We start from the raw sequence: 15889 nt of genomic DNA on the forward strand, positions 1-15889 counted from the left end.
CTGGTACGTACCTATGACTTCTACCCTTTACTACCTATGGGGAGTATTTGCTGGTAACTGAAAGTTGTTGTTTGCTTTTCTTATGTATGTTTTACTAGCAATTTGAATTGCCTACCTATTTGGGGGCACCTGACATCTGGGGCAAGAAAAACTGAAGAAAATGGCGTCTGCTGCATCTTACATACCCCTGTCGAAATGATGTTAGGGAGGAGGCGACAGCAACCGACGCCGGACCAAGACATTGGAACTAGGGCCGACTGGATAACCACCTGATGGCAGGGATAACCCAAGTGTAATGACTGCAGCAGTGTATACACTCTAACATCTACATTTATGGTAGGTACAAAACTGTACTTTACTTACTTTTATACTTGGAAAACGTTCTGCTGGTTGAAAGTGATTCATTATTTTTTCCATGGATATTTGTAAAGCAGGTTTTAGGATATAACGTATTTCACAGCAGAGTGAATATGGATGGACTTTTTTAATAAGGAGCACTGCTCATAATAGGGTACAGTTGAGAGGTTATGTTTACTCTTTAACTGTTAAGTATTGACGGACTCTTCATGACCACAAGACTGCAGCTAGCTGTGCACTCTTTTGTTGAGGGCAAAATGCTGCTCTCTTCATCGTAAAGCAATAGGAAGAGTTTTACCTGAGCTGTGGCTATTCAGGAAGGGGTGTGGGATGTCGTAAACCCAATTTCAAATAGCGAGTTTTAGGAGAAAATAACTGTTTGCAATGCTGCATCTTAGTTTGGTGGTAAACATTTTGCGTAACATACCCTGGTTCAGCAAAGTCCCACGTATCTTATCTATTTTCAGTTTTGTACATTTTTCGGTGCTTGGGTATTTTCACAACTGTTACAGTTTTTTAAAGATGAAAAACATGAAGCCTCTCAGATTGTTTTACCAGTGCACGTCAACACAAAGCAGAAGACTCGTTTGTCCTGAAATTGTGACAGCTTGAGCTCCTGGTTATAAACAACTGACCGAAAACAGTCAGTTGTTTGCATTTCAGTCCTAAGTAATGAGACACTTTTTTTTAGAAACTGGACAGCTGTGAAGATGTATCGGTACTTAACGTATTATGAAGTTGTTTGAAATCTGGTTGCGATAATAATAGTACCAATTTTTCTTCTGTTTCTACTACTTATAAAGTTTATTCGATTTGTTATTTTTCTTATCTTTCTTTTTCCATACTCTTTTTTGCAATTCACCCATAAACGTCTGGTTTGTTACATTTGTAACACTTCAAATAATTTTTTTTGCATTATGTCCTGTTGCCCCACAAGTAGAACATTTTCTTTTGTGTCAATTTCTTGTCATTCTTTTCCAGAAAAAAAATTGGGGTTGTTACCAGTATTTTACAACACCCCTGTTCCCTTCCATATTTATCATGATAGGTATATTATAATTTTTTCTCTTTCTATTTTTAATACCATTCTACAATCCCAACCACCAGTCCATAAAACCCCATTTGTCATAATTTTTTTTTTGGTATTGCCATTGTTGCATTTATCACATTGTTTGATTTTTTTTTTTTGCTTTTATAATGTACATTTCTAACTGATGTTTGTGCATTTCGTACCCAGGATGAAACGGAAATGAGTTCATTTGGATCAGTGCTCTATTCTGGCAAACAAGTTTAAATAAAATAATTATGAGAATAAAGGATCAAGCTGTGGTTTGCTCTGCATGCAGAAAGTGTGGTACAAAACTGACTAATGCAGTCAATGTCCTGTGCTGTACAGCAAATATCTTGTAAAACATTTTAGAAAGGGGCTTGTTTGAGTAAGTTTGTGTATATAAAAAAAAAACATAAGCTTTACTAAAAATGGAAACTCTTCATGTGGAACTCTTGACAGTAGCAGAGTGGCACTGTTTGTGACAGTCAAATTGTTTCATAGAATAAGTGCAGCAGAAGCAAATTGTAGCACTGCATTTGCCTGCAACCTCATTTTGAAAGTGTTCATTGGCTTATTGTTGAGTAAGCAGTTCGCCAGATAGTGTTGTGAGATCAGCAGATAGGATATGTCGGGCTGCCTCTGCCCTAATTTTGGTTTTAGCAGACTGCTCCCAGCCTGCATTGACATACTGCACTCCTACACCAGCATGTCATCTCAAAGCACTGTCTGAGGGAGGTGCAGGGGTCACGTTTTGTATTAGGAGCTAGACCGTGCCTCAGGGATTGTTGCATGATGGTCTCATTTGAGAAGAATGCATACTTTCATGTTTGGACCTTGGTTAAAGTATGTTTCTTGACATATGAGGTACAGGAGATTTTAACTGGTAATATAGGCCAAACCTTTAGAGCATTGCTTTTGCAGCTTCTGCCTGTTGAGAATCAATGGCAGGTATTCTAGCTTTTGTTTGTATAGTAGAGGCAGTTGTTTAGTTGGAAATGTTGCTAGATTACTGGTAAAAAGCTAGCCCTTGATAAGGACTGACCATTGGCGTGCACACACACACACACACACACACACACACACACACACACACACAGCTGTTGTCACCATCATGCATTAATGATGGTCTTAATTTTCTTTTTTTTTAATGGAGATGGCTTGCAAACAGCACATTTTGCTTGTTTTGCCATGTTCTTTAAGTTATTGCCACTGCTTTATAGGTTGATAATTATTGCAGTTTGTAAAAGCTACGGTTCAGCAGTGTGGTGTTCTAGGTCATTCCTGATTTTGCTTATGTAAATAAGACTTGGAGGAAAATGACCTAAGCAGTAGAAATGTCTCAAATTCCAAGAGCGTATTTTTTTTTTTTTTTTTTTGTGGGAAGTTCATTTGAATGGAAAGTTGGTCTTTGCTTGGTTAGTGAGGCACACTTTAGTGTTGGGGAATCCACTGTGGTGGTCAGTGCTTCGCGTGTAGTTTGAAGACTTACTAAGTCCGTTGAAGACTTCTTTCAGTACATCATATTTGCCTTAGTGCATCATTTTGGAGTTTGGCTGCTCTTCTGCTCCTGATTTATTCTCTCTGTATTCTAAATGGGTGATAAATGTTAGTAATTTTCTAGTTGTTAGCACTGATGCCTTGAAGTGCTCATTGTTTTGTTTGGTTCTTGGACTGGATGTTTTCTCTGCAGAATTTTCTTTTCCTTCCTGTGCCTATGTGGGTTTCGATAGAAGTTCGGGTTTCCTGCCACTTTACAAAAACATAATATTGTCAGGTGATTTGTTGCTACTTGTTTTGCCCTTAGATTTATGTATATATGTGCATTGCTGTTATAACATTTTAGCAATTCTAATTGCAGTGTGAAAATTATTACTTTTTCATGCTTTTCTGTACTGCAAGATTAATTAGGCTGATCACAGTTGAAGTTGAGAAATTTTTTTTAATTCGAGGTAGATTCTCGTACTTACCAGGAATAACTCTTCATAGGGAAATTCATGAAAAATTCAATCGGCATTGGTTAAGAAAATGCTAGACTACCTACAGTCTCTGTACCTGATATTTGCTTAAGTTTTGACACTATTTATTTTTATTGTAATGTTACATGCTGGGTGTGGTAACCCGATTTATTTTCTTTATTTCTTTGTAGAATCCTTGTATTGCATGTTTTAAGTATTCAGATGTTGATTGTGTGGTGTGTAAATTGGAAGTCGCAAGCATTTGAAATAACTTTCCGTTTCAGAAAAGAACAATGTTGAAAAGCAAAATGAGACACTTTTTTTCCCCCCTGTAGCTTTATGTAAATACAGTGACAGATGTAACTAAGTAAAGATAAGCAAAAAGGTTCTTTCACAAGTATCCTAAAATTGCTCCTAATGGATGTTGCCTACTTTCTTGATTTCACGGTTGGTGAATCTTCTGCTAGATTTCTTGGTAATTATCTGCCATTATATGCTATTAACTGTGTCAGGAGTACAGGAAGTAAGGTTTTGATAGCAGTGAAGAGTAACTCCAAAGTCAAGTCAGCGTAACTGTGTACAATTAGAAATCAGCAATGACTGTTTTACTCAGTCATGTGACACTAACTATCCATTGGCTCTGATGTCCAAGTTGCTTAGTTACCTTCCCTATTGCTTGTCTTGAGTCTCTGGGAGTAGATGCCAAGTCATTAGAAGCATTCTGCATTGTATGTGAGGTGAGATTAGGCAGCTGTTGGTTTTCTGACAGCTTTCCTTGCCTAATTGTAGGCAGATATTTTGTCTGAGGCTGAGAACACCTCTGCAGTGACTATCAAACAGTCCTTCAAAGTATCAAAGACTTCACTTCTGATAGTTATCAGACTTGTATGTTTGTGCATTTATTTTTCTTTCTTTGCCTTTTGTTTAATAGTTTAATTTTCTATTCAGTAATTAGCCAACATATTTTAATTTGTCTTTTTTTTTAAATTCTTTGTGCATTTAAACAAATTATTTAAAAATCATATAAATAAGCTCATGTATAGATGTTTTATTCCACATTTATCAGTGCACATCATGTGTAACTGAAATGTGAAACTTTTCTCCCCATGCCTCCGCAGAATTTTTTTTTTTGGTCAGCAAAGACAAATAACAAGTCCATTACATATTTCATTGTTTCAGCATCATTGTAACAGACTTTGCAAATCAGCAACCAACACCTTTTACTTATTTACATTGATTTTCTATTACATTACTTAAGAATTATTAAAAAAAAGGTGTTTATATATATATATATATATATATATATATATATATATATATATATATATGCATATATATATATATGCATATATATATATATGCATATATATATATATATGCATATATATATATAAATATATATATATATATATATATATATATATATATATATATATATATATATATATATATATATATATATATGCATATATATATATATATATATGTGTGTATTTATATTGTATTACATTATTTGATCAAGAATTATTAGTGTCTGTGTGTGTATATGTATGTGTGTGTGTGTGTGTATATATATATATATATATATATATATATATATATATATATATATATATAAAATGTGTGTATATATATGTATATATATATATATATATATATATAAAACTGTGTGTGTATGTGTGTATATATATATATATATATATATATATATATATATAGCGAGAGAGAGAGAGATAATGTATGTGTATCCATCCACAACCCCCCATATATATATATATATATATATATATATATATATATATATATATATATATATATATATATATATATATATATATATATATATACATATATACACACACACACACACACACACACACACACACACACACACACACACACACACACACACACACACACTGGACTAAAATAGTCATAGACATATGTTTTTTGTTAAGGATTTTTAAACAGATAGATAAATGTTTGGACAGTTGCTTGAGGACATGTGCCCAAGGCTGTATCTTCCAGGCGACTATGTTCAAATGATTGAGACCTAAGCACTACAGAGTTTACAGCTCTGTCAGTTTGGTCCTGCATCACTTGCATACATTTCCAATAACAATTTTAAGTTTTAATCATTTCATTTCTTTTCTTGTGCTGCTTTACAGTCTGCCAAAAGGAGACTGGTACATTTTCAGACCTTCTTGAAGCCACCAGTTCTGTGGGAGGATTAACTTTGAATCCTGTGTCCTTCCCAGTTATCTTTGAACTCCCTTACCAATCCTACCTTCTGCCACAAAAAAGGAGAGATTCTCATCTCTCTCCCCTTCTAGCAAGCACCTCTGTCATACTTGCAGTTTAGCCTTTAACCTAGCCAGTCCAGCCTTCAGCTCTGCATAGATGTACATCAACTTATTTGGCAGATGCACTGTGTCCAACTGATACATAATTGGCAGTTAGCGTTGATATCTGACTGTACTGTATAAATGCCACCCCCCCATTTCCTTGAAAAGATTGCCGAATGTCCACTATCTTGTGGCACATTCTCTACTTCCTGAATGGACCCGACCCCCTTCCATCCAAGTCTTTATGCCACCTCTGATGATTACACTTGAGGCCATTGATATGTTATGGCTCTCACTTGCCTGAGTAACTCTAACCATTCCTTGATTGGCATGACATATGCCATCTCCCCCAAAGTGTAAAAGAATAAACTCGTAGGTTCTTAAGCTTTCAACCAAGGAGACCATTGAGAATCTCAGCCACATCACCTAGTACTGTTAGGATACTGTAGCCCCCATTAAGAATATTTTCCTCACATATCAAAGGATTAAGTTTACTTCCCTAACAACTATTAAAACCAGTATGGATGACTGGATGGGGAGTGTAATCTGATCTATAAGGGCAGCCTCTTCTGGAATATGTAGAACCTAGCCCAAGCTGATGTTGCTGTGATCTAGAGCTGTGTTTGCTTCATCACCAGTATTTAGTTAGAGTTCAGACATTGTTTTGTTGTGAATAGTGTGAAATAGAGGGACAGGGATTCTAAATCAGAATAGTTAAGGGGACTGAGACTTGAGATCTTTTTTGTGAGGTATACTGTTTGAATAATTCAGCTAGTTGGAAAAGAGGCTGAGGGTAGACAAAATATATTTTACCTTCCGATGTCTGCCACAATTCATCATGTGTGAGATCTACATAATTAACAGGCAGATTCTTCTTTTCTTTTACAGTGGGGCCCGATTTCAGAACTTGGCTCCAGAAGCAGCAGGTACTATGTGCAAACGAGAGTGGAAGTAATCTCAAATCGAACCTGTTAACTCACTTCAACTCCTCTTTGTCCAACCCCTAACCAAACGTTTTCCTATACCCCAGTTTGTAATCTGTATTCTAATGGCAGCACTCCACACTATAAACTGAACTGCTTGTGAGACCCCTTAAACGCCCTTTTCATCTTACCATTATCCAGAACACCCAAAGTTACTAAAATAATTAGTGGCCCGTTTTTGTCACTTTTTTTAGCATACATATCCTGTTTTTATCTTGTGTGATCAGTTTTTATATGTGCATACATCTGTATAGATATATGTACATATACCCTTTTACATGTGCATACATCTGTATAGATATATGTACATATACCCATTCCTACATTGTTATACTTGTATATTTTGTTTGTGTACTGCTAGCTCTTCTGCTTGTCAGCTTTTTATAAATTCTTAATCTGTTCTGATTACCTTAAGTTTTAATCATGTTTATGACATCACCTTGCATTATCTGCAGCTTTTCCTTTTGGCCATGTTTTTTCATTTTTTTTTGACCCAGCTTCATATAGCCTATAGCATATAGCAACAGCCCAGAAATAGGAACAGAGATTGATTTGCTCTTATAAACGTAGAATGTTGGTAACATAACAGGATTTGTCTTCGCATGCATTTTGGGAAGGATGTGAAGTCCGAAACGAATGTACATCAGCATTTGTTGACTTCAGTACTCAGTAACATATCAGAAAACCACAACTTTTATGAGAAAAAGACCAAAAATATGAGGTAAAAATCTGGACACTTGAGGTATTCATGAAACATTGGCTCACCTGTTGAAGAGCGGAAGTACTTAACGTCTACACTTTGAAGTGCTGATGATGAAGAGGGGCTTCACCCAAGTCATAAAAACACCAGAAAATTAAAGATTGACAGGACATTAAAATTGGATCAAATTCAATCTAGAAGTCTTGGAAAACCTCTAATGCTACTTTTTAACTCTTTTAACAAGTTGTGGTGGAAGGAGAAGGCTCCTGAATGCTGGATCAGGGCAGGTAAGTATTCCTTTCCACAGGAGTGGGAGAGAGAGAGAATTGGTTCCTTTAATCATGTGTTAACACAGTAAGTGAGTTGGCAGTTTGCCTGTCTTCAGACACCTGAAATGTCAGTAAGTGCTTATACAAAAACATAATGCACTCGCATGCAGAAATTTAACATACTGACATCAACATTATATTTTGTAGTAAAGATAAAAACTGAATGCTTAAGAAATTCTTTGAAAGGTTACAGTATTTATTTGCTTTTGTTTTCTGGGAAAGTCTGACTGGGTTACATTGTCCATTTTCAGTAGAGGCCTGAGGAGAAAAGCTCCAAGAAATAGTAGATGTGCAATACAACAAACTTTTAAACAGTTTTCAGAAGATAATGGCATTCATTAAAATGGAGTAAAGAGGAACTATCATGTCAGAGTAACTGTAGTAAGATGTGACATTGGTGCACATTACAGAACATCACTGGAGCAGGAAATTATCCGTATAAATGTCACTAAGAAGTAGAAAGTATCAAAATTATGGGAGCTGAAGTAATGTAATTCATGTTTATATTCATGCTTGTATATGAACTGCAAGGAATTTCTGGAAGGAGTGCAGTAAGTTCACTTCAGTAATATGTTAAAAAAAAAAAAAAGAAAAAGTTGGGAAGAAATGGTTTATTTAAGTAAGAGGAGGAAATCTTGAGAATTTTTATCCTGGTGGTTCAGAACAGTTGTATATACTAATGTGATTTAGATGTAGTTTTGATGTGGAGGGATTGCTGTTCTATATTTTACTTATGCTTAGAGTATAAATGGTCCTCATTTGAGTTGAGTTTTTCAGATTCTGTTGGGCATTGGTCAATTGATCAATGATTCTATTTCGGTTTGTATAATTTTGCTATGAAGGTTGTGCATCACGCCTGGCAAGCCGGTACGTACAAATCAACTGCCAATCATTAGCGGACCGGATTTCTGCTGTGGTGACCCCTAACCGGGAAAAGCCGAAAGACACAAACCAACTGATGGTTGATGTGTTTTATATGGCATTCTGAGCTGAGTATGTAATAATCTGGTGTGACGGGTTGTAGCGAGTTCAGTTTTTGAAGCTGGATGCAACTCTACTTTATTATAGCACTGTTCAGGCTTGTTTTATTATTGCAGCTTTAAAAGTCTGTGCCAACTGTAGATGCATACAGTAGACTTGGAAATAAGAGGGATGTTAGTTACTTTCCTGCTCTGGTCAGTGTGATATGGTCTGGCTTTGTAAAATTGCCCTAACTGGCATTTTGACAACAGCATTGATGTGCTGGTTAAATTTAAGTTGGTCATCTATGATGACGCTCAGTAACTTTTTATGGGTGACTTGTTCTGTTCTAGTTAGAATAGTAAATCTGTAGGTGAGACTATTTACTGTAGTGCTAGTTAGTAGGATGTTATTTGAGGTAAATGTTATTAATTTCGTTTTTTTGGGATTTAGGAAGAGTTGAGATTATTCTAGCCAGATCTCAGTAGAGGAAACTGCATCTAGGGTGATCATTTGTAGTTGGTATAGTATTGGGTCTGAACAAATAAAAGCAGAGTCGTCAACATAGTCATTTTCGTATTGGTTAGCATGCTGTTTATGAATATTTTAAACAAGAGCTTTCCTGTTTGCGCTGACAGATGAGTAAAGTAGGAATACTGCTGTTTGATGTATTGTGCACGTTTGTTGAGGTAATTGGTGAACCATTATGTGGTGGGTCCTGCTTAGTCTTAAGACCTCATTGAGGAGAAGTGGGTGAGATATGGTATCAAATGCCTTTCAAGGATAGAAATAGGGTGGAGACAGTGTTACCTATATTTCTTGTTTGGTTAACTATGTCCAGAAAGTGTAGTAGGGCAGCTTCAGTGCTGTGATAAGGCCAGAAGCCATGTTGTGAGAGGTAAATTGTTTGTCTAGCAGAAACATTGGGATTTGATTGATGCTTCTGTCTAGTATGTAAGAGAGTGGGGGGAATATTGCAATAGGTTGGTAGGTAGAAAGCTCTATGGAGGTATGTTAAAGTGCTTGAAAAGTTTACAGAATATGTGCAAATATTTAAAATCCGTGCCAAGGGCAGTGAAAACCGATGTCATTTGAAAGGGAAAAAGCTCAACAAATTGATGTTCGAAGGAAATAATTTTTGTAATTTCTGGAAGTGCTTGGTCAGTGGGGCTGTAGACCCAAAACAGTGCATGGTTTCACTGAAAGAAGGCTATGTCAAGAGAAACCTGCAGAAACTTACTATGCAACAGAATTTCATTTTGGTGACTGGAACAATAGGCAAAGGATATCACCATGGCTTACTTCTTTGACTTTTTAGAAAACACCCATATACAGACTGATGAAAACATGATGCATTGAATCCCATGTTAGTGAACTGAAGACCAGTTTCCCATGCACCCATCTGCTACATTTATTGTGATCATTTTATTAAACTTGACTATGAACCCTGGCTGGGGATTCCCTGTATTTGAAAAGATACTTGTGCCAGTAAATGTTCATCGCTGTGATGTTTCGTTATCCTTACCAAAGTATCTTTCTGCATTTGAAGATCACTACCAATATTTTCTTGTGTGTTACAAACGTTGCTGAATATGGATAGCAACGTAACATTTTATAATAATGATCAAAACTGAATTTTTAAGAAATTCTTTGAAAGAAACGAGTGAGTTGCAAAATTCCAGGTTCCCCTCAGGTATTGTTTCCCTCTTGTGTTATGTGCTTGAGCAGTAAAAGTACTGATGTTTCATGACACAGTGGAGTAGTTTGAGGCATGCAGAGAATGATTTGGGTACAAAACTTCCTGGAAAATTTCACTATAGCAGTGTGCTACACATATTTTGTAAACTGATGTCAGTTGAATATGTTTGACTTCTGAGACTTAAGTTAAACCTATATAGTTCTAAAAATTGAGACTTTGAGAAGCTGAGTTTAAATGTAGTTGTAATTTTTTTTTTGTCCTTATTTCCCTCTCACAGACCTTTCAGAACGAAGAATTTTGCATGAAAGGGCAAAGAAAGACTGTTGCACTGAATCTGACCACAAACGGTTTGGCTTAAATCATTCTCAGTAGCTGAATGATCACTAAGGCAAGTACCATCAAGGAATGGGAAAATGGCTTTTGTTTTGGTTAACCTACTTTAGATTGCTTTTCTTTAATTACAAGGCCTGTTTGTAGCCTTAAGAATTTTTAATTATTTGCTGTAAAAGTCCTCCCGTAAGTTGATGTTTATACTTTTCAAATAGGTTTGGGTTTTGTTTGAGCTTTGGTACCAAATGCCACAGTGCATTTATGTCTCAGTGAGGGACATACTTGACGGTGATTCAGTGACGTCTGATACTCAACTGAAGCACATTCATGGATAAAGGAGTTCTTACAGATGAATACGATACACCCTAAATTGATCAATTACATTACAGTGACCATGAAATAGTGGCAAGCCACTTTGCAGCTAACCCATGATAAAGGACAAATTATTATTCTAGGGATAAAAATTCAGTGGAGGATATTCCAGGGTAACTCTCCATCACTGCTGCTCTTCAGTCTTGCCCTTAAACAGATGAGGAACAAAATGCTGCTACCATCCAAAGGTATACGTCCCAAAAAAGAAGAATGCTCAAATAGGATACACTGGACACAATCACCACGATGTAATGGACCAACATTTCATTACATTTTGGTCCATTACATCGTGGTGGTTGTGTCCAGTGTATCCTTAAACAGATAAGTTCATGGTTACAGTTTGGCTCCCAGAAAGCAACAAAGTGTAAAATCTTTTTTGTGGATGATTTAAAACTGTATAGCTCATCAGATGAGGAGCTGAAAGCGCAACTGGAAATGGTCAAACCTTTCTCAGGTGATGGTACAAGAATGTAATTTGATTTTGATAAATGTGCAAAAGCAACATTCAAAGCAGGAAAGGTGCAGCACCAAGAAAATATCAGTTTAGGACAGGAATGTGATATAATGGAACTTGAGCAGGAGGGAGTGATAAATATTTGGGAATTGATGAAGGATCGGCAGTAAAACATGAACAAATGTGAATAAAACTCAGTAAAAAAATATTTTAGAAGACTAAAATTAATATTGAAAACAGCCGTGACAGCTAGGAATCCAGTCCAAGCAGTAAACCAGTTTGCTTTTTGTGTTCTAACTTGCAGTTTTGGGGTGATTGGCCCCAAACAGTGTTGGATAGGCTGAACAGGAAAAAAAGAAAAATGTTTCATGCTTATCGAATGATATGTAAAAATCCGTGTGTATACCAAGATTATATATTCCTCGTTCTGAAGGAGTATGGATATCCTCAAAATTGGTTACGTGTATAGATCTGCAATTATAAGACTGCATACATACCTGCTGACTTCACCAGATCCAAACTTAGTGAAAGTGTTAAAACCTAGGGGAGAACAAGTCTAAGATGACTTCCCTGCTTAGTTTAAAAGAAGCATATCTGTGTCAAGCAGGAAAGGAAATTAAACCATAAGTAGACCAAATTCAAGCAACAACTGAATGTGCCAAAAAAACTAAAGAACATAAGGAGAAGGATCAGATGAGAAGGCAAGAAATGTGAAAAATGCAGAAATATAGTTGCAAGTACAGAAAACTCCTGGAGCAACCTCATGTCAATTACGATCTGATGCAGGAATTGTTGAGGAGAGGTGAATTTAAACCAAAAGATGAAAGGTTAATATTGGTGACCCAGGATAGTGGATGTATATCTTAGTTTGCAAAGTCCATTGAACATGTGGGAGAAACAGACGCACGTAAATTCTGTAAAACGGAACTGGAAACAGTTGCATATCTTGTTGCTGGGTGTGATACACTAATGGCAGAGGGCTTGTATACTGAAAGCCATAGTAATGTGGCAAGACTGTTGCATTGAGGATTGTGCAAACATTAGAATTGTAGAGAATGATGAAGCTTCTATTGCATGGGATTACCCATTATCAACAGTATAGAAAATAGATGAGAAAAACAGATATAGTAGTCCATGAAAAGAAGACAAAAGTAGCATTAATCATTGAAATAGCTATAATACCCAATGATTAGTGTCTTGTATACAGAGAGACATGAAGTCATAAAATACCACGATTATTTAGATATGCTGCCGATGTATGTAACTCTCTATATGAATTGTAGGAGGAGTCAGTTCTGGGCACATTGCAAGTGCTGTGAAGAGCACTTTTGGCTAACATTAAAGACTGAAAGAATACTGATTTCATGAGCTTTAATCATACTTTGACTTAGGAATGGGGTCCATTCCTGTTATGGTATTAGAAACCCAAAAGACTTGGAGAAATTAAACCAAGAAAAGCAAAAAAAAAAACGTATCTTCAAACTGTTGCTGTATTTTTTTCCTCTCCAGTTTGTGCCTTCTGGGAAGAGTACAGGTAGTCTTTTGGCATGTGTTTGTACTTCTTGCATAGAATTGCTCCGTAATTGAATCCACCAATTTTTCCATATGACAGAAGTGAGTGCGTGTGTGTATGTTATGCATGTGTGTATAAAATAAAGCTTGCAGCATGTAGTTCTTTTCATGTGTTTGTTTGCCAGCAAGCTGTGTGATGAGTATGGTTAAGGTTAATTACTCTGATTTTTAAGGCCAGTGTTCTGCTTAAAACACTGATGTTTCACTGTTGCAGTCATCACACTTGGGTTATCTGCCTGCAGGTAGCCCTCATTTGGCCCGAATACCAGAGTCTTAGAATTTCTGCGTCAGATGCTGTCGCTTCTTCCATAACGTCAAGTAGTCAGGGGTATAAACACAGGCAGCCGTTGCCATTACATTAGTATTCCTTGCCGAGGAGGAGTCCGAAGCAGAAGCAGTTCGCAAGTGCCGGTCAACTGCTACCTGAAGTTTTCGTTTTTCGAGTTGATAATCCTGATGTCTTCTAAAGCTAAGTACCCCGTTGGGCATCCTTTTTTCTTGCTCTAACTGATGCCAGAAAAACTTAACAATTGTCTTGCCTGTGGAAAGCAAATTACCTCAGAGATTTTAATTCTTACAGAATCACCTGTTTAGGCCCAGACCACAGAGTCCCTCACTGTTGGTTTTTTGCCTTGTTTAACGCCTGAACCATTCATAGTCGGGCTATTTTTGTTGCTAAATTCTTTTGCTCCCTATCTCCATATTCCGAGATGGCTTCGGTAAACCATCAGACTATCGATCTTTCGAAAAAACGTAAGGATAAAGACAGGGACAGACCGCATAGGTCCAAAACTGCCACTGACTCTTCAGTTAAGCTAGTCGCCAGTCCGACGGTACTCAGTGAGGCGTCAGCCCCTGATGCCCACTTCTGTGGATTTGTAGGCCTCTGCTAGACCCATTCTGAGTCCGGTATGATGCGAGATGCTACTTCGACTGTGGAACCAGCGGATGTTCTTAGTGTTTCACTGTTGCAGTCATTACACTTGGGTTATCTGCCTGCAGGTAGCCCTCAGTCGGCCCGAATACCTGAGTCTTGGGATTGCTGCGTCTGATGCTGTTGCCTCTTCCATGACGTCAGGTTGTCAGGGGTATAAAACATGCAGCTGACACCATTACATCAACTTTTCTTGCCGTGCGGGAGCCCAAAGCAGAAGCAGTTCGCAAGTGCCGGTCAGCCACTACCTGAAATTTTCATTTTTCGAGTTTCAAACCTGAAGCCTTCTAAAGCTAAGTACCGCATTGGAGATTCTTTTTTTTTGCTCTAACCGATGTCAGAAAAAGTTAATTGTCTTGCCTGTGGAAAGCAAATACCTCAGAGATTTTCATTCTTACTGCATCACCTGTTTAGGCCCAGACCACGACGTTCCTCGCTGTCGGTTTTGTGCCTTGTTTAATGCCCGGACTATTCGTCGGGCTATTTTTGTTGCTAAATTCTTTCACTCTCATTCTCCGTATTCTGGAATGGCTTCTGTAAGCCATCCGACTACCGATCTTCTGAAAAAAAAGTAAGAATGAAGACCGAGCCAGACCGCATAGGTCCAAAACTGCCGACGACGCTTCTGTTAAGCTAGTCACCAGTCCGCCGGTACTCAGTGAGGAGACTTTGCAGCCCCTGATACCCACTTCCACAGATTCTTGGGCTTCTGCTGAGACGCATTCGGAGTCCGGTATGCCGCGAGATGCATCTTCGATTATGGAACCTGCGGATGTCTCTACCTTCTATGGGTCCGGAGCCGCTGTGCAGGCACTGGCTTCTGAGGGTGCATTCTGACCTTCCGATGTTCATATTAAACCTACTACTTTGTTTCAGACTAAAACGGCCGAGTTTCTCAGGCCCAGAGTTCGCACTATGCCTAGAAAACAGACGACCAAAGTGCATGCTCAACCTCCCATGCCACAGAAACAAATGCTTAGAATGGCTGAAGATCTTTTAACTCTCATCAGGGAAAGCCAGCCTTCCCCCTCTAAAAGACAAAGAATTGATTTCCCTTCTGATTCAACAGACCATGAGTCCAAGGACTCCGACCCCTCTGATTGCCAGGACATACCTTATTTACTTATGAGGATTCAGATGCAGAGGATTCCCTTCCCTGTGCCTCCCCTCCAGAGGTGAAACCTTACATACCTTAGAGCATTTCCGCTGGGAATGCCAGGACTACCCACAGTCCAAGAAGAGACTCAGAGAATTTTTAGACTTGCCACAGCACAGGGCTCTAGCTACACCCCCTGTTCTGGATATTGTAGATGAGGTTTTCATGGAGTCCAGTCTTGCTCATGATACTTTACCACAAGCTCTTAGAAAGCCTGACCGGTACTACAGGGTACCCGACTCTCACAAATGTATCTAAGAATCTCACTGCAGATCCAGAGACCATTTCCCAGGAATCTAAAGGTATTAAGGCTACTACAGCCAAAAATCCTACCCCTTAAGACAGGGATTTGAGGGCTCTAGACAGATTGGGCAAGAAGGTATGTACCTCTGCAACTCTTGCCATCAGGGCTTTAAATTGCCAGTTTCACATGTTAAAGTACCAGCAGCATATTATTGAACTAATTAAACAAAAAATGTTGTTGCTTCCAGATTTTGCAAAAAATAAAGATTTACAGGAGTTATTGCATTCTGCAAACCAAGTCAATAAACATACTTTGCAGTGTGGTTTTGATGCCTTAGAAGCATCTTGCAGGGCTGCCGTCACTGGGTCTGTACTGAGAAGGCATGCTTGGCTGCAGGAACAAATCTTGCCAGACCGTGGCAAAACAAAATTACTAGATGCTCCATTAA

At 37.8% G+C, this 15889-nt stretch overlaps 1 protein-coding gene across 1 annotated transcript in view; it reads left to right on the forward strand.

The window, feature by feature from the left end:
- RAP1A (RAP1A, member of RAS oncogene family) overlaps nucleotides 1-15889 on the forward strand; it is a gene marked incomplete in the record, with an annotated part of 951057 nt that overhangs the window by 423046 nt on the left and 512122 nt on the right. The window contains 1 exon segment of the mRNA XM_044076989.1: nucleotides 10657-10767.

Source organism: Protopterus annectens, chromosome 7.part0 (assembly GCF_019279795.1).
Source record: "Protopterus annectens isolate FY-2018-M chromosome 7.part0, PAN1.0, whole genome shotgun sequence".
Taxonomy (NCBI): domain Eukaryota; kingdom Metazoa; phylum Chordata; order Ceratodontiformes; family Protopteridae; genus Protopterus; species Protopterus annectens.